Source organism: Hemitrygon akajei, chromosome 17 (assembly GCF_048418815.1).
Source record: "Hemitrygon akajei chromosome 17, sHemAka1.3, whole genome shotgun sequence".
In the NCBI taxonomy this organism is placed as follows: Eukaryota; Metazoa; Chordata; class Chondrichthyes; order Myliobatiformes; family Dasyatidae; genus Hemitrygon; species Hemitrygon akajei.
The window spans coordinates 26,243,122-26,266,499 of record NC_133140.1 but is presented as its reverse complement, the minus strand read 5'-3'; the positions used below and the strand labels follow the sequence as shown (position 1 = coordinate 26,266,499).

Sequence of the window (23,378 nt, the reverse complement as noted above, 5' to 3'; positions counted from 1 at the left end):
GGAAGGAGGGAGGGAGAAAACAGAGAACTATAGACCTGTCAGCCTGACATCGGTGGTGGGGAAGATGCTAGAGTCCATTATTAAGGATGAAATCGTGGCATATCTAGATAGCAGTGATAGGATTGGGCCGAGCCAGCATGGATTTGCCAAGGGTAAATCATGCTTGACTAATCTGTTGGAGTTTTTCGAGGATGTAACCAGGAAGTTAGACGGGGGAGATCCAGTGGATGTAGTGTACCTCGATTTTCAGAAGGCATTTGATAAGATCCCACATAGGAGATTGGTGGGTAAAATCAAAGCTCAGGGCATCGGGGGAAGACATTGACATGGATAGAAAACTGGTTGGCAGATAGAAAGCAAAGGGTAGCGGTGAATGGGTGTTTCTCTGAATGGCAGGTGGTGACTAGTGGGGTGCCACAGGGCTCAGTATTGGGACCACAGCTGTTTACAATTTACGTCAACAATTTGGATGAAGGCATTGAAAATAACATCAGCAAATTTGCTGATGATACTAAGATGGGTGGCAGTGTGACATGTGATGAGGATGTTAGGAGAATGCAGGATGACTTGGATAGGCTGGGTGAGTGGGCAGATACTTGGCAGATGACGTTTAATGGGAATAAGTGTGAGGTTATCCACTTTGGGAGTAAGAACAGGAAGGCAGATTATTATCTGAACGGTGTAGAGTTAGGTAAGGGAGAAATACAAAGAGATCTAGGAGTCCTTGTTCATCAGTCACTGAAGGTGAATGAGCAAGTGCAGCAGGCAGTGAAGAAGGCTAATGGAATGTTGGCCTTAATTACAAAGGGAATTGAGTACAAGAGCAAGGAAATCCTCCTGCATTTGTACAGAGCCCTGGTGAGACCACGCCTGGAGTATTGTGTACAGTTTTGGTCTCCAGGGTTAAGGAAGGACTTCCTGGCTGTAGAGGAAGTGCAGCGTAGATTCACGAGGTTAATTCCTGGGATGTCTGGACTGTCTTACGCAGAGAGGTTAGAGAGACTGGGCTTGTACACGCTGGAATTAAGGAGATCGAGAGGGGATCTGAATGAAACATATAAGATTATTAAGGGATTGGACAAGATAGAGGCAGGAAATATGTTCCAGATGCTGGGAGAGTCCAGTACCAGAGGGCATGGTTTGAGAATAAGGGGTAGGTCATTTAGGACAGAGTTAAGGAAAAACTTCTTCTCCCAGAGAGTTGTGGGGGTCTGGAATGCACTGCCTCGGAAGGTAGTGGAGGCCAATTCTCTGGATGCTTTCAAGAAGGAGCTAGATAGGTATCTTATGGATAGGGGAATCAAGGGATATGGGGACAAGGCAGGAACCGGGTATTGATAGTAGTTGATCAGCCATGATCTCAAAATGGCGGCGCAGGCTCGAATGGCCGAATGGTCTACTTCTGCACCTATTGTCTATTGTCTATTGACTAAAGCACCCAGTGAACCTGTCAAGCACGGTACCTTCATCGCCTTGGCCGAAAGTGTGGCAGATGCATGGCGGGGGCATGAACTCCAAGCCAGGCTGAATCACAGAGAAATTAATTCCCCCTCTACCCAGCATCTTGTTGGCAAATGTGCAGTCACTGGAGAACAAAATTTAGTACTTGAGGGCTCTTGCTGAACGGAAGAGAAATGAGGGCCTTTTCTGTTCTATGTTTGAGCAAATCATGGCTTTCTCACAGCATGCCAGATACAGCGATCAAACCTGAAGGCTTCTCGATTTACAGAATGGACCAAACAGCTGATTCAGAAAAGGCAAAAGTAGGAGGTGTGTGTTGAATGATAAACTCTTGTTGAACTCATGTTCGCCTGATTTGGAATACACTAACAGTCAAATACCATCTGTTCTATTTACCTCAGGAGTTCTCCTCCATAATCCTGACAGGAGATAAAATACCAGCAGCGGCCGACTATAATCAAAAGCTTGTGATACCACATGATGCTTTCTCCAGACAAGAAACAATCTATCCCGAAGCATTTCAAATCATAGTCCGAGATTTCAGCCAGAAAACCCTGCCCAAATGCTATCAGCATATAACCTGTAGCATCAGAGTTCCCAACATACTGAACCACTGTTATACATTGATAAGGAATGACTATCATTCCACCCCAAGACCAGGTCTCAGTAAATCAGATCACTTGGCATAGGTAAACCTCGTAACCATTTGACAGATCTAAATGAAACGCTGTGGCAGGAAAGCAGCATCCATCATCAGGGATTCCCACCACCCAGGACATCAGGAAGAAGGTACAAGTGTCTTCAGGAACTTCAGAAGGTTCAGGATCAGTCATTACCCTTCAACCATCAGGATCTTGAACAAAATGACAAATAAACTCTTCTTGAGTTTCCAGCTAAGTATAGGTGTGGATTATAACCAATGTTTCAATGACGAGCTCAGCCATCTTCTTCAGGGATGATGCCTGGGCATGCCTAGTCCAGTGGTATTTATAACCCCACAGTCTGTCCCTCCTGATGAGTTAGTCCTCATCCAATCAGATTTCCGTTCTCCAACCTTGTTTACCATCAAATTCCAGCTCTTACTCAGAGTGAGACCTTCGTCTTTGTTAAAATTCTAGAGGAAAAGGAATGAGACGTTCAGGTTGGATAAACCTGCACTGTACCAGTAGACCGAGTATGAACTCCATACAGCTATGAGGGATGCTGAGAGAAAATACCAGAACAAGCTGGAGGGCCAGTTTAATCAGGTATGAGATTTCCTCTGCCCAGTATCTTGTTAGCAAATGTACAGTTGCTAGAGAACAAGACTGAGTACCTAAGGGCAAGATTGCTGTTCCAGAGAGAAATGTGTTCTCTGTTTCATGGAGACATGGCTCACTCCAGACATGCTATATACATTGTAAGACCCGAGGGCTTCTCAATACACAGGATGGACTGGGCTGCTGGTTCAGAAAAGGCAAAAGGTGGGGTTTGTGTTTCATGACAAACTCTTGGTGGTGTTTGGACAGAGTGGTCTCGTCACACTCTTGTTCCCCTGACCCAGAACATCTAATGATTAACTGGCAACCATTCTACTTACCAAGAGAGTTCTCCTCCATGATCCTGACTGCAGTTAATACATTGCCAAAGGCCAACTTTAACACAAGGCAGGAACTCAAGGCACCAAGTGCCCCCATCAGCAAACAAGAAGCAGCCAACCCTGATACCTTTCAAATCAATGTCAGGAATTTGAATGAAGCTTGCTTGAAGAAATCCTGAACGAATTATCATCAGCATATCTCAGGTAGCTCCAGGAATGACCACTGTTATACTTCGATTAAGAATGCCTCCCATTCCATGCCTAGACTGAAGAAAGAAGAGAATTCACGAGAGAGAGCATAGGCCATCAACTTTTTTGCTGTTGATGTTTCTGTAGCAGGAAATTTCCTTTTTAGCTTGACGCTCGACCCAGCACGGATGGAAAGCATGCACGGGAGCCGGCTGGACTTGAACTCGGGGCCTTCCGCCCCAAAGTTCAGGCTGATGCCACTACGCCACCAGCCGGCAGTGCCTAGACTGCTTTCAGGAAATTTGATCACTTGGCTGTTCTCTTCCTACCTGCACACAAGCAGAAGCTAAAGAGGAAGGCTCAAGAGATAAGCACAACAAAGAGGTGGTCACAGGAGGCAGAGGAGTCGCTACGAGATTGCTTCAAGTTGGTAGATTCAGAGAATCTGCACAAATACACCATGGTTGTCATGGACTTTATAAAAACAGTTGTATTCAAGCATATCATTCAGTCTTCCCCATCCAGAAGTCCTGGATGAATCATGAGATCCACAGTCTGCTAAGGGCCAGAACAGTGACTTCCAGGTCTAGTGGCCAAGTAATAAACAAGAGGTCCAGGTACGATCTCCAGAAAGCCATCTCACATCTGAAGTGGCAACTCTGGACCAAACTTGACTCACTGAAGGATTTGACAACATTGGCAAGGCTTGAATGCCATCATTTCTTACAAAGTGAAACCAAGCGACATCGGTGACAACAAGGCTTTGCTCTCAGATGAGTTCAATGCCTTTTGCACTTGCTTTTCCCCTCAAAATATGGAGGAACTTTCATAAACTCCCAATGACCCTGTGAATTCCATCTCTGAGGCTGACGTGAAAGCGTCCTTTGGAAGGATGAACCCATGGAAATCACCCAGCTCAGCTGGGGTATCTGGCTGAGTACTAATGAACTGTGCTGATCAGCTGGCTGAACCGTTCACCGAAATATTTAACCTCTTGCTTCAACAGTCTGAGGTAACAACCTGCTTCAGCAGGTTTCAATTACACCCGTGCCTAACAAGAACGTGGTAACTTGTCTGAATGACGATTGGCCAGTAACACTTAAGGTACACAGTGATGAAGTGCTTTGAGAGGTTAGTGATGAAACATATCAACTCCTGCCTGGGAAGCAACTTGGATCTGCTCCAATTTGCCAACTATCACAACAGGTCAACAGCAGATACTATTTCATTGGGTCTTCACTCAACCCTACAACATCTGGACAGTGAAGATGCAGACATTTGGTGCTCTTCATTGACTACAGCTTGGCATTCTATACTATCATCCCCTCAAAATTAATCAGTAAGCTTCAAGACCTTGGTCGCAATACCACCTTGTGCAATTGGATGCTCAATTTCTTCTCTTGCAAACCCCACTCAGTTTGGATTGGCAACAGCATCTCCTCCACAATCCCCATCAGCACAGGTGCACCACACGGCTGTGTGTTTAACTCCCTGACTGCTCGCTTTATACTTATGAATGTGAGGCTAAGCATAGCTTCAATGCCATATTTAACTTTGCTGATGACACCAGTCACTGGCTGAACAAATGGTGGTGACAAATCAGCATTTAGGAGGGGGATTGAAACACCAGGCGGAGTGGTGCCAAAAGGACAACCTCCCATTCAACGTCAACAAGACCAAGGAGTTGATTGTAGACTTCGGGAGGTGGAATCCAGAGATCCTTGAGCCAGTCCTCATTAGAAGATCAGAACTGGAGAGGGTCAACAACTTTAAATTCCTCTGTGTTATCATTTCAGAGGATATGTCCAGTGTCCAGCATGTAAGTGCAATTAGTGAATTGAATTGACTATTACTTACATCCTTCATAAGCATGAGTAAAAATCTTTACATTATGTCACAGTTCAAAAGTGCAATGTGCAATTATAGTAATTTATAATAAATATTATGTACAACAGGATAGTCAATATAACAGAAATACAGTTGCGTTAACATGAATTAAGCAATCTGATGGCCTGGTGGAAGAAGCTGTCCCAGAGCCTGTTGGTTCTGTCAACGCTGCGGTACCGTTTCCCAGATGGTAGCAGCTGGAACAGTTTGTGGTTGGGGTGTCTTGGGTCCCCAATGATCCTTCAGGCCCTTTTTACACAGTTGTCTTTGTAGATGTCCTGAATAATGGGAAGTTCACACCTACAGATGCGCTGGCCTGTCCGCACCACTCTCTGCAGAGACCTGCGATTGAGGGAGGTACAGTTCCCATACCAGGCAGTGATGCAGCCAGTCAGGATGCTCTCAATTGTGCCCCTGTAGAAAGTTCCTAGAATTTGGGGGGCCATACCAAAATTCTTCAGCCGTCTGAGGTGAAAGAGGTGCTGCTGTACCTTGTTCACCACACAGCCAGTATGTACAGACCACATGAGATCCTCGGTGATGTTTATGCCAAGGAACTTACAGCTGTACACCCTCTCAACCCCAGATCTATTGATGTCTATAGGGGTTTGCCTGTCTCCATTCCTCCTTTGGTCCACAACCAGCTCCTTTGTTTTTAATAGAAAATAAACAATAGACAATAGGTGCAGGAGTAGGCCATTCGGCCCTTCAAGCCAGCACTGCCATTCAATGTGATCTTGGCTGATCATCCACAATCAGTACCCTGTTCCTGCCTTCTTCCCATATCCCTTGACTCTGCTATCCTTAAGAGCTCTATCTAACTCTTTCTTGAAAGCATCCAGAGAATTGGTGTCCACTGCCTTCTGAGGGAGAGCATTCCATAGATCCACAACTCTATGGGTGAAAAAGTTTTTCCTCAACTCTGTTCTAAATGGCCTACCCTTTATTCTTAAACTGTGGCCTCTGGTTCTGGACTCCACCAACATCGGAAACATATTTCCTGCCTCTAGCGTGTCCAATCCTTTAATAATCTTATATGTTTCAATCAGATCCCGGCTCATCCTTTTAAGTTCCAGTGTATACAAGCCCAGTCGCTCCAATCTTTCAACATATGACAGTCCCGCCATCCCGGGAATTATCCTAGTGAACCTACGCTGCACTCCCTCAATAACAAGAATGTCCTTCTTCAAATTTGGAGACCAAAACTGAACACAATACTCCAGGTGTGGTCTCACCAGGCCCTGTTTTTGTGACGTTGAGGGAGAGGTTGTTTTCTTGACACCACTGTCAGGGTAGGCTGCCTCATTACTATTTGAGATTAGGCCAGTGTAGTGTCGTCAGCAAATTTAATTAGCAGATTGGAGCTGTGGAGCGATACAGTCATAGGTATAATGGAGGGGGCTTAGTACACAGCTCTGAGGGGCACCTGTGTTGAGGGTCGGAGGGGCAGGGGTGAGGGAGCCCACTCTTTTCACCTGCTGCTAATCTGACAGGAAGTCCAGGATCCAGCTACACAAGGCAGGGTGAAGGCCGAGGTCTCTGAGCTTCTTGTCAAGCCTGGAGGGAATTATGGTGTTGAATGATGAACTGTAGTCCAAGAACAGCTTTCTCACATAAGCATCCCTCTTCTCCAGATGTGTAGAACTGTGGCTATTGCGTTGTCTGTCGATTGGTTGTGTTGGTAGGCAAATTGTAGGGGGTCCAGTGTGGTTGGCAGCATGCTGTAGATGTAGTCTTTGACCAGCCTCTCAAAGCTTTTCATATTATTGAGGTGAGTGCGACAGGACGCCAGTCATTCAGACAATTATGAAGAAAGCAGGGCAACACCTCTATGTTCTTAGAAGTTTGCAAAGATTTGACATGCCATCTAAAACTTTGATAAACGTTTGTAGATGTGTGGTGGAGAGTATATTGACTGGTTGCATCACAGCCTGGTATATAAACACAAATGGACTTGAATAGAAGAGCCTACAAAAAGAATTGGATATGGCCCAGTCCATCACGGGTAAAGCCCTCCCCACCATTGAACACATCTGCATTGAACACTGTCACAAAAAAGAAGGACCCCACCATCCAGGCCATGCTCTCTTCTCACTGTTGCCATCAGGAAGAAGGTGCACAAACCTTAGGACCCACACGAACAGGTTCAGGAACAGTAATAACTATTCCTGAACCATCAGGCTCTTGTAACAGAGGGCATAACTTTATTCAATCATCACTGAACTGTTCCCACAACCAATGGACTTACTTTCAAGGACTCAATTCATGTTCTTGATGTTTATTTATTTGTTTGTTTGCTTATTTATTAATACTTCTGTATTCGCACAGTTTGTTCCCTTTTGCACATTAGTTGCTTGTCTGTCCTGTTAGGAGCGGAATCTAATTGATTATATCGTGTTTCTTGTATTCACTGTGAATGCCCACAAGAAAATGACTCTCAAATATGATGACATATATGTATTTTGATAATAAATTTACTTTGAACTTGAACTTTGTTAAGAGATCAGTAATGGCCCACATCAGTGTCAGTCTCTCGGACGATCTGGAGTCTCTGCCGGAAAAGTTGGTCTTCAGAGGACACATTGCACCTTGCACTGCGTCCAGCTCTGAACCATCTTGACAAGTAGGACAAATGCAAGCAGGCTTTTTGAGTGATACTAGAAATGGAGGTCATAGGTTAAGGATAAAAGGTAAGTATTTAAATAGAACCTGAGGTGAACTTCTTCACTCAGAGCTGCCAGTGAAAGTGGTGGATCCAGTTTTGATCTAAGAGAAGTTTGGATAAGTACATGGATGAGAGGGGTATGGAGGGCAATGGTTCAGGTGCAGGTCAATGGGACCAGGCAAAATAATAGTTCAACACTCACTAGATGGGCCAAATGGACTGTTTATGTGCTGTAGTGCTCTATGATTCTATGAATCCAAGAATGCATATGCCAATATGCTATTCATTGATTACAACCCAGCCATCAACACCGTATAACCAAACAGGCTCATTATGACTCCTGTACCTTGGTTTCAGGCTCTTCATTTGCAACTGGCTTCTAGGCCTTTTGACAGGCAGACATCAGTTGGTTATTCATTTCATTCACCCAGATCCTCAAAAGGTCTGTGTGCACTGCCCCCTGCTCTACCCCCTGTGTCGCTAAGACCATATGGCCAAGTACAGCACTCACTCAGTCTTCAAGTTCACCAGTGTCACCACTGTTATCAGCTATGAGGAGATTAAGGACCTTGTGCCATGGCGTCAGATCAACGACCAAGCCCTTCACGTCAGCAAGACAGAAGAGCTGGTCGTTGACCTGAAGAAGTAAGGAGTGAGCACACACCTGCTTGCATCAACAGAGCTACTGTTAAGATGGTCAATAACCTCAAGTTCTGAGGCACCCATATCACCAGTCTCTTCACCCTGATGCAGTGATTATGAAAGCAGATCATTGTCTTTCTTAGTCCACTAGGATTCTCTCAAACTTCAGATTCCTATTAATTTATTGAACGCATGTAGATCAAAACATACAGTGAAGTGCGTCTGAAGCGCCCTAGGAAAGGTTTCACTGCTAATGTCATGTTTCTCTGTAGCAGCAGTGTTTGGGTTATGACTAGAGATAATAGGGGCTTTGGAATGTGTGCCATCCAATAAGGGGAGTGTTGTTTCTTTCTGATATATCTGAGAGGAGGTATTTGCGGTCTTTTTTTGGTGAGAAATGAAGAGACAAGATGGGAGACGAGCGAGCTGGTAGACCACAGGGTGGAGTGGACTTGGGGTAAGGGTTTGGGAGTTGATGACACTCGTAGGAAATCGATGGGGAATTAACAGACACAAAACCACGAGCTCCAACGTGCACATTAGACCGTTTCATTAAAATGGGCCCTTTTTTTTGTTCTCTTTACTAACCGTATAGTCAAGTTAAGAATTATAAAGCTCAATCATTTAATTGCACATGGTGTACTCTTGGTTATTTCGTGCACAGATTTGTAACGGGAAAACATCCACACAAATGAGATTTCACAAGTTTAATGGACTGGTGAGTGTCTCCCTCTAGACTAATGCTGCTGATGGAACCTGAGGGTTATAATTGTGGGGATATTGTTCCGGGATTGATTTCATTGGATGCTGTGTGATTGCGCTGAGCATTGACCCAGTGGGCTGTGTGTTTAAGTCTGTGCTGATATGGATGCTGCCGGGGTGGAACAGTGGCGTTCATCCACAGGGGTTACCGGTAACTAACGCGTGCGTGGTGAGTGGGGCAGATACTCATACTCCGGATGAACTGTTAGTTCACCTGGTAAGTACTGTTAAAGTTGTCGGCAAAGTTATGATTGCGGGACAGGGGTTTGATAAAATGGTGGGTACCGACCTCGTTTTACTGCAGACTAGTGCTGACATAACGACAGTGGAACCGCCAGCTACTGTCGGTGTCCCAGGTGAGGCGGGGCCGTGGCCTGCTTATTCTGTCAGGGTGGAGGAGAGTGTAGCAGTGGGTCAAATCACAAGTCGAGTTTCCCATAGCTGGGGGCGGAGACTTCAAAGACAGGGTTCTATCGTTTCTGAGGAGTGGTCGGACTTGGAATGTCTAATTAGTTCCCGTGCCCCAGTGAAGAGTGAGTACTCTGAGTTGGCACCAGCCCTACCCTCTGGCGAATCAGTAGCCCAGTGCACAGGCAGAGGGTCCCCACCGGAAGATAAGAATATTCTCTGGAATAACGGCCACCCCCGAGGGGGAAGAGGAGTATGAGAACTGGGCGGAGCAGACCTCTCAGTTGCTAGATGAGTGGCACTGCTCTGATGACATAAAGCGACAGGGATTGGTTGAGAGTTTGAGGAGGCGGGCTGCTGACGTAAAGTCCTGGTACCCCCTACCCTCTGCTACCGATTACACGGGAGCACTGGAATATGCATTTGGCACGACAGGAAGCCCAATGGAGCTCATAACGTGCTTTCAGACCATGCATCAGGAGGAGGGGGAGAAGCTTTCTGCCGAGGTTTTTCGCCTAGAGAGACCGTTGAATTGCTTGCGGCACAGAGGGGTCATTCAGGCGGCTGAGGTGGATCCGTTAAGAGTGGACCCGATAGCCAGGGGCACCCAGTCCCAGGATCTGATCCATGGGATCACTGATCTGATCACTCCCTTCCTCTTGAGCTGGTCGGAGAGGGGCGGGGAGAGAAGAGCGTGTCGGAGGCACAGGAGAGCTCCGTCAGCAGGGTACAGACCTCGGTAGTAGTCCCTTGTGGTGAAGTGACCACAGCAAGCCCAACCCGGGAGCGGTAAAGGAGATTGTGGCAGAGTTAAGAACTGAGATGTCCTGTTCATTAACAGCGGGTGTGCTCACACCCCCATATGATGGGACTGATAGAGAGGCGGACCCCCTAAGGGGACGGTCTAGGCAGAGGGCTGCTGGTGGCCGGGGTTCCACGAGAAGGGGGTCGGCCGATATTGTCTGTTATAACTGTGGTGAAGAGGGACACTTCAGGCGGGAGTGTGAGTAGCGGGAAGCCCCTTGGAGAGTGAGCCCCCGGGTAACTAAGCAGAGAGAGACACGGGAAACATAGAGGGAGCAGTGAGGAGACGGCCTGCTGTCTCTGGAGGAACACGTTCCCAGCAATGTATCAAGGAACCCCTGAAAGCGAAAGATCTTGTTCCTGAAGGCTCAGTGGGGCCATGCTTATAACACCGGGTCTCAGGTCACGTTGTCGTACTATTCATTTTACAATCGGCACCTAATGCATTTGCCAATGACACCATCCAGTGCACTGGAGATCTGGGGTCTTAGTGCAGGTGACTATCCGTATGAAGGTTATTTGTCAGTGAAGCTGGAGTTTTCGGAGGCCGATGTGGGTGTGGCTGAGGTCCTTGATACACTGGTGCTGGTTTGTCTGGACCCCGTTGAGACGGGCGGAGTTTCAATCCTGGTGGGGACCAACACGCCTCTGGTGAGGAGGCTCATGGGGGCCTGCAAGAAGGTGGTTGGGGGGGAGCTTTCTGGGAACATTGTCCATGCACCCAGTGTTTTGAGCTGCTTTTGAGGGAGTGTGTAGCTGCATTGGGCCGGATACCGAATTTAGATGAGGGACTGTGTGGTTCACCCAGTCGAAGCCAATTGTGGTACAGTCCAGGGAAGTACTGAGAGTGATGGGGACCCCCAAATTTCCCGGAGTGCCTGAGGGCGAAGCTCTCTTAGTGGATGCTCCGGAAGACCACAAGGGGGAGATGGGATTTCCTGCTGGGGTACTGGTGAGGCCCAAACTGTAGAAGCCCTGGGTTGTACAGGTGAACAAGATGGCAGTGATTGCCAGGAACACTGTGAAGAAGGAGGTCACTTTCAAACAGGGGATGCCCCTGGCATATCTGTTCCTGGTGACGGCAATTTCTAGCACCCCAGTGAAACAAGCCGGGGAGAAACCCTCTGTAAAGGGGAGCAAGTTGACCACTGAGTCATTCAACTTCGGGGACTGCCCGGTTCCTGCAGGTTGGAGGCTGGTAGAGAAGATGTTGAAGCTGGAAGGTGTCGTTGAGAATTTTGATGTGGGTTGTTCCAAGAGCACTTTTCACACTATCCGGGTGACTGAGGACACCCCGTTCAGAAAGAGGCCGTGATGACTGTGTCCTGCAGATGTGGAGGATGTTTGGCAGCTTTTGTGCAAGTTGAAGGAAGCTGGGATCATCACTGAGTCCTGAAGCCCCTATGGGTTCCGGCAAACCAGCAACAGAGGAGCTGAAGGCAGTGTGGACAGGGCCAACGAACTTAACCTGTTCTTCAATAGATTTGACACTGTGGCCCCTGCCCATCCCCCACATGGTTCATCTGTTGTCGGACCCCAACCAACATATACTCCACTCTCCCCTCTTACCCTTCCTCACAGCCCCCCACCCTGCTCTCATGACTACACCCCTCCCTCACCTGAAACCACCACGGTGGGCTTCACAGCTGAACAGGTGAGAAGACAGCTGAAACATCTCCACCCAAGCAAGGCTGCAGGCCCGGATGGTGTCAGCCCCAGGGTGCTCAAAGCCTGTGCCCCCCAGCTATGTGGAATACTTCACCATGTCTTCAACCTGAGCCTGAGTCTCCAGAGGGTTCCTGTGCTGTGGAAGACATCCTGCTTCATCCCTGTACCGAAGATGCCGCGCCCCAGTGGCTCCAATGACTACAGACCGGTGGCAGTGACCTCCCACATCATGAAGACCCTGGAGAGACTTGTTCTAGAGCAGCTCCAGCCTAAGTTAGAACTTAGACCCCCTCCAGTTCGCCTAGCAGCCCCAACTAGGAGTTGAGGATGCCATTGTCTACCTGCTGAACCATGTCTACGCCCACCTGGACAAGAGGCGAGCACTGTGAGGGTCATGTTTTTTGACTTCTCCAGTGCGTTCAACACCATCCACCCTGCTCTTCTGGGTGAGAAGCCGACAGTGATGCAGGTGGATGCTTCCCTGGTGTCATGGATTATTGAATACCTGACTGGCAGACAACAGTACGTGCGTTTGCAACACTGTGTGTCAGACAGAGTGGTCAGCAGCACTGTCAATAGAACCCATTGCCAGCAACATGGCGAATGTCTTAGTCATCACAGATCACTACACCAGATACACGCAGGCTTTCCCTACCAAGCACCAGGGTGCATCCACAGTGGCCAAAGTGTTATGGGAGAAGTATTTCATTTATTGTGGCCTTCCCAGGCGGATACATAGATACATTTTGAGAGCAGACTCATCCATGAGTCACTAGCATGCTTGGAGTCGAGAAGTCGAGGACTCCTCCCTATCATCCACAGGGTGATCTCCAGCCCAGGAGGTTTAATCGGACCTTGCTAGACCTGCTTGGAAACTAGGAGATCAGCAAGAAGCACAGGTGGGATCAATACATTGGACATCTGGTCCACAGTAACAACTGTACCCAAACTGAAGCTACTGTGCACTCACCATATTATCTGATGTTTGGGCGTGAGACGAGGTTGCCCATGGACCTTTGTTTTGGGACTGACGAGAGTGACGAGGAAGACTCATCTGAAGTACGTGCCTGATATGAGAAGGGAGCTGATAAAGGCTTCTGAATTAGCTGAGGTCACGGCTGCCAAGCAGAATTAAGGAAATAAAAGGAGATATGATCAACAGGTTAGGTTCTCCCAACTCATGCCAGGAGAATTTGGGGCTACCTGGGAAGCATATGTTGGCTGATCGCTGGGCGGCCACACCCTACGTGGTGGAGAGTCAGATGCCAAACGTACCAGTTTTCCGGGTGAGACTGGAGGATGGGAATGGGCCTGTCAGGATTGTCCATCTGAATGACATTCTGCCTCTGGAACAAGAGGTGCAGGTAGACCCAGAGCCCAGCCTGGAGCCTACACCTAGTAAGAGGATTCTGCGGCGAAGCAGGGCAACTGCAGGACCAACAACAGGACAGATTAGGCTGGACCCCTGCCCCTGAGTGATTTGGAAGATGATGACCAGAACAGCCTGGGTTGCAGCAGACCCTGCAAGGGCTGAAGCGCAGCTTAGCCAAGGGTCAGAGGGGTCCGAGTTGCAGGTGGGCGCGAGTGATAGGCCAGGGGAGGCCTCGCCAGGTAGACCAGAATTATCCCCAGTAGTGTTGGAACATGAGGAGGTAGCTGAGGGGGGTATGGAGGTCTCAGGTAATTAGCCTACGTAGCACTGGGGGAACAGAGTGTGGCCCCTACCGCTTTGGGGGGGGGGGGGGGCTATGTCACTGCCTTTTATACCTGAGTTGCACTTTGTGTTTTGCAGGAAGTGTTGGCGAATTATCTCAAAGTCATGAAGACTTGACTAAATTTGGTGGGGGGGGGGGATAGAGTGTAACGCCCTGGGAAAAGTTTCACTGCTAAGGTAATGGTTTCTCTGTAGCAGCAGTGTTTGGGTTATGACTAGAGATAATGGAGGCTTTGGAATGTGTGTCATCCAATGAGAGGCATGTTGTTTCTTTCTTGTGTGTCTGTGAGGAGGTATTTGCAATCTTTTGTTGGCAAGAGAAGAAGAGAGAAGGCGTGAGAGGAGTGAGCTGGTAGACCACAGGGCGGAGTGGACTTGGAGTGAGGGCCCAGGGGTCAATGATGTTTGGAGGAGATCGATGGGGAATTCCAGGATGGCAAACCATGAGCGCCAATGTGCACAATAGACTGTTTCATTAAAATGGACCCCTTTTCTTTTTGTTTTCTGTACTGACCCTATAGTCAACTCAAGAATGATAGAGCTCAGTCGTTTAATTCTGATAGTTCATAGTGCTGAGTTGCAACAGGGGAACACATCACGCAGCGCCCACACAAACAAGATTTCACAAGTTTGGCGGGTCCAGAGACTGTCTTCCCCTAGACCAATGACGCTGGACAAACCTGAAGGTCACATGTCCTTTGCATTAACAACCAACACAACACAAAGATGTGCCGGGGCCAGACCAGACATGTCACCACACATTCCTGCACCAATGTAGCACACCGACAGGCAACAACAACAACAGCAACAAAAAGAAAAGTAAAACAAACCCCTTTCATCCATTTCTCTCTCTCTCTCACACACACACTCACTTCCGGTTGCTCTGTAATTGTCATTTTAGCATTTTTTATTGTACTACTTCAGATTGCAGTATAATCTTGGCATTATTCTGTTGTTTTGTGCCTGTTGCTGTGTTTATTGTTGTATTTATTATTACCCTATACACTGCTTACTCTGAGAACTTCATGTGAGAAGGTATTTCATTGCACCCTGGTATATATGACAATTAAATAATCTTATCTAAAACATAAAACAGCCTTGATACTGTTGATAATGACATGATCATCAAAATCCTTCTGGCTCAGCAATGCCCTCCAACGATGGAAATCGCCTCTTGTTTTCCGATCTGGCCTCTGGGTGACACGTTTCCAATGTAGTTACAAAAAGCCATGGAAGCCACTCTATTGAGAGCAACTGAGGATGAACAATAAATGGCAGACTTGCACATCTGGCCACATCTCAGATTAAAAAAAAAACCCAACTGGTAACTTTCCTGCCTCTAAATAACATGATTGGGCAGAAACATTAATCCTTAACTACCTCTTTTACTGATCATTGCCAGAATTTTCTGGAATGCACTGACACCACCACCAAAATCCCTCAGGTTCATCAGTATATGTCAGTGCAGGAGACCCTCGGTTGTTTCCTGGTCTGGTCTCTTACGTGACTTCTACGTAAATTTGAAGTTTCTCATGATGTTAAAATTTAAATTACAGACAGTTGCATTTCATCATTATAGATTTTTTTTCATGTAACACTGTTCTGTAAAGACAAAGAAAATCCCCTTCTGGGGAGTTAGTGCAGTGCTGTGAACCTGCGGGGAAGCTCACCCCACAGACCTCCAATAAAAATCCCTCATTCTCAGAAAAAGAGTCTGACCATCTATCTGATCCATGTCCCTCAGTTACAGCAAACTCCTGAGACTACAATGCTCGAACAAGAAAAAGGAAACCCAGCTTATCCAAAGTGTCCTTACACGCAACCTTTTTCCAGAGCCTTAGGATGTTCCAAGTGTCCTACATATTGTGAGATATTTCTGAAGTGTTCCCTTGGACATATTAAGACACATTCCTCGATCTAAAACTGAGGAAGGGTGAATATGAGATGCATGGGTCATTCATTTAAATTTAACTATTGTAAAAACATGAAAGCTTTCAAGCATATAACACAAACAAGAAATAACGTATCTTACCACATAATATTCCAATAAAGAATATAAACGTAATAATGCTTCCTCTTTTCCATATGCATATACCACTTCTTGCATTTCCCATTATGTATAAATGATCTGTTTCAAAGATAAAAAAAACAAACTAAGCAAAAACAAATAACAGCGTGCAACTGATACTGTTCATGGAAATAACAATTAGAATTTTTGTTATCTAAATAGAGCTTTGCAAAACATTTTATGCAGGGTGAATAACATTCTGCCTCTGATGAACATTTCTTAGCTTATATTGAAATGAAAATGTGGTACATTCTTGACGTCATTGACATGGACAGTTCAAAGCAAATTTATGTTACCATGTACTACTTGAGATTCATTTTGATGCAGGCATTTACAGGGAAAAATGCAGTAGAATTTTATGAAAAGTTATATATAAACAATGACTGCCAAACAACCAATGTGCAAAAAAAAAGACAAACTGCAAATAAAAATAGTACTGCGAACTTAAGTTGCAAGAGTCCTTGAAAGTCTGTCTGCAGGTCGCAGAATCAGTTCACAGTGGGGAATGTAGTTTCCCACACCAGTTCAGGAGCCGCACCAGCAAATAAATGAACTCCCTCAGAAAATTCAAAAAGCTCCCAATACAGCCCTCTGCCTGCAGATCCACTCTTGTACTGGTTAAACTTGGGAGTCATTTCTTTTGAAAACCTATTCAAATGTTTTTAAAGACAGAAAATACTGCAGCTCTGACATTATCTGTGGAGAGAGGATCAAGGTTAACATTTCAGATTGATGATATTTCACCAGAGTGGAGAAGGTTAGTGTGAAATGGCAGTGTGAAATGTCAGGAGGATGTTATGAGAATGCAGGGTGACTTGGACAGGTTGGGTGAGTGGGCAAATGTATGGCAGATGCAGTTTAATGTGGATAAATGTGAGGTTATCCACTTTGGTGGCAAGAACAGGAAGGCAGATTACTATCTAAATGGAATCAAGTTAGGAAAAGGGGAAGTACAACGAGATCTAGGTGTTCTTGTACATCAGTCAATGAAAGCAAGCATGCAGGTACAGCAGGCAGTGAAGAAAGCTAATGGCACGCTGTCCTTTATAACAAGAGGAATTGAGTATAAGAGTAAAGAGGTCCTTCTGCAGCTGTACAGGGATGTGAGACCCCACCTGGAGTATTGTGTTCAGTTTTGGTCTCCAAATTTGAGGAAGGACATTCTTGCTATTGAGGGAGTGCAGTGTAGGTTCACAAGGTTAATTCCCGGAATGGCAGGACTGTCATATGTTGAAACATTTGAGCAACTGGGCTTGTATACACTGGAATTTAGAAGGATGAGAGGGGATCTGATTGAAACATACAAGATTATTAAGGGATTGGACACACTGGAGGCAGGAAGCATGTTCCTGCTGATGGGTGAGTCCAGAACTAGAGGCCACAGTTTAAGAATAAGGGGTAGGCCATTTAGAACAGAGATGCGGAAAAACTTTTTCACCCAGAGAGTGGTGGATATGTGGAATGCTCTGCCCCAGAAGGCAGTGAAGGCCAAGTCTCGGGATGCTTTCAAGAGAGAGTTAGATAGAGCTCTTATAGATAGCGGGGTCAAGGGATATGGGGAGAGGGCAGAAACGGGGTACTGATTGTGTATGATCAGTCATGATCACAGTGAATGGCGGTGCTGGCTAGAAGGGCCAAATGGCCTACTCCTGCACCTACTGTCTATTGTTAGAAAAAGGCAAATATTACTATTGGGAGAAACCTGAGAAAGTGAGGTAAATGCCGTGACCGAGACCGTCAGACACAGGAGAAGAAATAAACCATTCAGCCATTCTAGTCTGCTCTGCAATTCCATCATGGCTGATTTATTAATTCTCTCAACACCATCCAGCTGCCTTCTCCTTTGTAATCAAGGAGATATCACCCTCTGCTTTAAATATACCTAATAGAGGGGGTTGTGGAAACCAGAAAATATAATGGCTCTGGGATATATGTGAGTGGGAGGAATGGTATCCTTATCAGAGTCCATTGAACTTAATATTGTACAGTATCTTGAAATGTCAAAGGGCTTTGTTAAACTCATGTAGATCTTCACCAGGAGAAGAGAAGGAGCCAAATCCAAGGACTTTAGTATTGGGGTGAATGAGGAATTTATGCTAGAGACAAGTGAAAATTAAAGTCACACTTGTGAATGTATTATGTGACTGAAAGTAGCTACCTAATCTACACTTGGTCTCCCAGAGGGAGAGAAGACTACAGTGTGAGGAACAAATGCAAGAGTACTTGAAGCTTGAGAAAAGAGTGAGACAGGGGCAAAGTTAAAATCCTCTGCTCTGTGCGATACCATGCAATGAAAAAACAACAGTTCAAGGGGAAAGTCCTTGCAGGGGTGGAATTGAAAACAAAGAGGTTTCATTTCCAGCAACTGTCAGCTAATGGGTCATAAAAACATAGAAAACCTACAGCACAGTACAGGCCCTTTGGCCCACAAAGCTGTGCCGAACATGTCCCTACCTTAGAACTATTTAGGCTTACCCATAGTCCTCTATTTTTCTAAGCTCCATGTATCCATCCAGGAGTCTCTTAAAAGACCCTATCGTATCTGCCTCCACCACTGTCACCAGCAGCCTATTCAATACACTCACCACTCTCTGTGCAAAATACTTACCCCTGACATCTCCTCTGTACATACTTCCAAGCACCTTAAAACTGTGCCCTCTCATGCTAGCCATTTCAGCCCTGGGAAAAAGTCTCTGACTATCCACACGATCAATGTGTCACGAGCAGACATGGAATGGACACAAATGCAGGACGCAGGCACTGAAGTACTAGGGGTAGGACAGGATGGGGATTCCATGGCATGCATGGCAAGGGGTAATGCAGGCAGGGCTGGATCCCAGAGGTCAGGCGAGGCAGGAGGATCCCAGAGTTCATGGCAGGGCAGGAGGATCACAGAGTTCAGGCAGGCAGAAGAGCCCCCTGGGGCAGGCACAACTCCGGGGCAGGGCCACCTCCCAGGTGGAAACACAGAGGCCTGGGCAAGGCACAGACACCTGGGCAGGTGCAGGGCAAAACCCATCAGAAACAAGGGGAGGAAAGGATAGGAGTCCTCAGGGCAGGCCACATGGATCCCAGGCAGGGCCACCTCCTAGGCAGAAACACAGAGGCCTAGGCAAGGCACAGACACCTGGGCAGGTGCAGGGCACAACCCATCTGAGGTGAGGGGTAGGAAGGGAACAGAGTCCCTCCACCAGGTAACAGCAACAGCCTGGCTTACCCGATGGAGGCAAGGGACAGAACCACCCAAGAGGTAACAGCAACAGCCTGGCTTACCCAACAGAGGCAAGGGACAGGAAGAGACAGAACCACCCAAGGGGTAACAGCAACCAGAGCAGGGAAAACCCCCCAACCAGGCTTAGTCCCCAAGCCCCTTATAAACACCTGCCCCCTAGTAGGTGACAGGTGTACCTCCTTAAGCCAAGATGATCCAATGTCTCTGGGTGACAGGAGGGCTAGCTGCAAGGCCCGGAGTCCGGAGTCCGCGGACTGGAGCAAGACCCGGAAGGCGGGCTCAGGACCGGACCCTAACACAATGCCTCTTAATTATCTTGTACACCTCTATCAGGTCACCTCTCATCCTCTGTCGCTCCAAGGAGAAAAGGCCAAGTTCACTCAACCTGTTCTCGTAAAGCATGCTCCACAATCCAGGCAACATCCTTGTAAATATCCTCTGCACCCTTTCTATGGTTTCCGAGTCCTTCCTGGAGTGAGGCGATCAGAATTGTGCACAGTACTCCAAGTGGGGTCTGACCAGGGGCCTATATAGCTACAACATTACCTCTCGGCTCTTAAACTCAATCCCACGGTTGATGAAGCCCAATGCACCATGTGCCTTCTTAACCACAGAGTCAACCTGCGTAGGAGCTTTGAGTGTCCTATGGACTCGGACCCCAAGATCCCCCTGATCCTCCACACTGCCAAGAGTCTTGCCATTAATGCTGTATTCTGCCATCATATCTGACCTACCAAAATGAACTACCTCACACTTATCTGTGTTGAACTCCATCTGCCACTTCTCAGCCAAGTTTTGCAGCCTATCAATGTCCTGCTGTAAACTCTGACATCCCTCCACACTATCCACAACATCCCCAACCTTTGTGTCATCAGCAAATTTACTAACCCATCCCTCCACTTTCTTATCCAGGTCATTTATAGAAATCACAAAGAGTAGGGGTCCCAGAACAGATCCCTGAGGCACACCAGAGGTCACTGGCCTCCATGCAGAATATGACCCTTCTCCAACCACTCTTTGCTTTCTGGTCTATATTTTCCTGGCCTATCTCTACTCCCTTTCTTGAATAAGGGAACAACATCCGCAACCCTCCAATCCTCCGGAACCTCTGCCGTCCTCATTGATGATGCAAAGCTCATCGTCAGAAGCTCAGCTGTCTCCTCCCTCACTTCCCACAGTAGCCTGGGGTATTTCTCATCTGGTCCCAGTGACTTCTCCAACTTGATGCTTTTCAAAAGCTCCAGCACATCCTCTTTCTTAATATCTACATTCTCAAGCTTTTAGTCCACTGCAAGTCATCCCTACAATCGCCAAGATCCTTTTCCGTAGTGAATACTGAAGCAAAGTATTCATTAAGTACTTCTGCCATCTCCTCTGGTTCCATACACATTTTTCCATTGTCACACTTAATTGGTCCTATTCTCTCACATCTTATCCTCTTGCTCTTCACATACTTGTAGAATGCCTTGGGGTTTTCCATAATCCTGTCTGCCAAGGCCTTCTCATGGCCCCTTCTGGCTCTCCTAATTCGATTCTTAAGATCCTTCTTGATAGCCTTGTAATCTCCTAGATCTCTATCATTACCTAGTTTTTTGAACCTTTCATAAGCTCTTCTTTTCTTGACTAAATTAACAACAGCCTTTGTACACCATGGTTCCTGTACCCTACCATCCTTTCACTGTCTCATTGGAAGATACCTAAGCTGAACCCCCTGCAATTATCCCATGAACGTTTACCACATTTCTTCCGTATGTTTCCCTGAGAACACCTCCAATGCTATGGTAAAGGAGATAGAATTGTGATCACTATCTCCAAAATGCTCTCCCACTGAGAGAGTTGACACCTGACTGGGTTCATTTCCCAATACCAGATCAAGTACAGCCTCTCCTCTTGTAGGCTTATCTACATATTGTGTCAAGAAACCTTCCTGAACACACCTAACAAACTCTAAACCCCTGACTCTAGGGAGATGCCAATCAATATTTGGGAAATTAAAATCTCCCAACATGACAACCCTGTTATTATTACTCCTTCCCAGAATCTGTCTCTCTCTCTGCTCCTCAATGTCTCTGTTACAATTGGGTGGTCTATAAAAAACACCCAGTAGAGTTATTGACCGCTTCCTATTCCTAACCTCCACCCACAGAGACTCCGTAGACAACCCCTCCATGATTTCCTCCTTTTCTGCAGCAGTGACACTATCTCTGATCAACAAAGCCACACCCCCACCTCTTTTGCCTCCCTCCCTGTCCTTTCTGAAACATCTAAGTAGCCATTCACTTGAAGTAGCCATTCCTGCCCCTGCAACACCAAAGTCTCTGTAATGGCCACAACATCATAGCTCCAAGTGCTGATCCATGCTCTAAGCTCATCTGCTTTATTCAGAACACTTCTCACATTAAAATAGACACATCTCAAACCATCGGTCTGAATGCGTCCCTTCTCTATCACCTGCCTATCCTCCCTTTTGCACTATCTCCAAGTTTTCTCTATTTGTGAGCCAACCTCTCTTCCTTCTGTCACTTCAGTTTGGTTCCCGCCCCCCAGCAATTCTAGTTTAAACTCTTCCAATAGTCTTTGCAAACCTCCCTGCCAGGGAGGTTCCCCTCAGATTCAAGTGCAACCCATACTTTTTGTACAGGTCACACCTGCCCCAGAAGAGGTCCCAATGATCCAGAAATCTGAATTCCTGCCCCCTGCTCCAATTCCTCAGCCACGTATTTATCCTCCACCTCATTCTATTCCTATACTCACTGTCACGTGGCACAGGCAGTAATCCCGAGATTACTACCTTTGAGGTCCTGCTTCTCAGCTTCCTTCCTAACTCCCTGTAGTCTGCTCTCAGGACCTCCTCCCTTTTCTGACCTATGTCCTTCACACACTCGTGAGTTGGTCCAATAGCAAACAATAGCTTGGACCATACACAAACACATATCACTGAGCTGAACTTGAGCAGGTGGGCATCCAAAAGGTTTAGACAGCATGCGTATCTATACAAACATGAAATCCATTGTAGCCATGTTAAAGATGAACTGGACATAAAGTAAGACACAACCCCATGTAAAAATAGCAGAGGAATGACATCTACACTTGATTCAGACCGGCCACAGGGAAGAACGTGATGAGAATTCTTATAGAGTCATTCAGGAAGGAAACAGCCTCTTCAGCCTGACTGGGCCATGCCGACAACGATGCCCATCCAAGCTAGTCACACTGGGCCCATATCCTTCTGAACATATCCCATCAAAGAGGCTGTCCAAATGCATTGCAAAAATTGTTATTGTACATGCCTCAACTACTTGATCTAGCAGCTTGTTTCGTATCCACGCTACCCTCTGTAAAAACGATGCCCCTCAAATTCCCATTAAATCTTCCCCCTTTTACTTTTAACCTATGTCCTCTAGATCTTGATTCCTCAGCCTTGAGAAAAGCACAGTGCATTCACCCTCTGCCTCTTAAAGTACCTAAACATTTTATAAATGACCTCCCTAGATGTATGGTCACACCTTATTACTGGGTGCATGTCAAGGTCTGGGATGGTAATGTTTGATTTAAGCAGTCACTGAAAGTATTTGTCTCTTGCAAATACATCCGATTGTGTACAGGATCGAGCCTTCAGTACTCTAACAGTGCCAAGAGGTCCTTTCCAGGGCACCTGGAAGTCAAGAGCTGAAGAAAGTTGTAGGCTGAAGCAAACTACATTCATTGTGGTGGGAGGTGCTGGTAAGCACACTGTGGGACCACTGTCTGCTTCTTCTATTCTTCCCACGTTTCCTCACAAATGCCCTGAAATGGAATTTGGTGTCATAGAGGAAGGGTCTTCCAGAGACTGCTTGAAGGTGGCAGTACCACCCGGGGCAGAAGTAGAGTTGCCCCTGAGCCCATTCCACACAGCACCAGCTCAGACAGGGGCATCTTCTGGGAGATTATATCAGAGGGGTGCAGTTCTAGAGGGAAGACTCTAGCGATACTGGGCTGTGGGCGGCTGGGAGGGGAATCACAGTTACAGCTGTGAGGTTGAATCTGGTCAGTAGTCTAGGTTTGGAGAGGTCCGGTGACCAACAGATGTGGAAGCAACTAAAATACATGGAGACTGTCAGAGCTGCTACATGAGATGCTAGGGAGGGCAGAGCTGGCTGTGCAGATTTTCTCCCAGGGGTGGTGCCCAGCCAGGTGACAAGGATTCACTCTTCCCTTCCAGGCAACACTAAGGAAGTGTGATGGTTGAGGGAGCAGATTTCTGCCTCATTTGAGGCCCTATCCAGTCCCCTAAGGATCAATGAGCCCTGCACCAGCATC

At 46.7% G+C, this 23,378-nt stretch overlaps 1 long non-coding RNA gene across 1 annotated transcript in view; it reads right to left on the bottom strand.

Moving 5' to 3' along the window:
- LOC140740958 (uncharacterized) overlaps positions 1 to 23,378 on the bottom strand; it is a 41,826-nt gene that overhangs the window by 8,296 nt on the left and 10,152 nt on the right. Inside the window, exon 2 of the long non-coding RNA XR_012101971.1 lies at positions 15,812 to 15,907. This is a non-coding gene — a long non-coding RNA (uncharacterized lncRNA). The remainder of the gene's footprint in view (positions 1 to 15,811; positions 15,908 to 23,378) is intronic.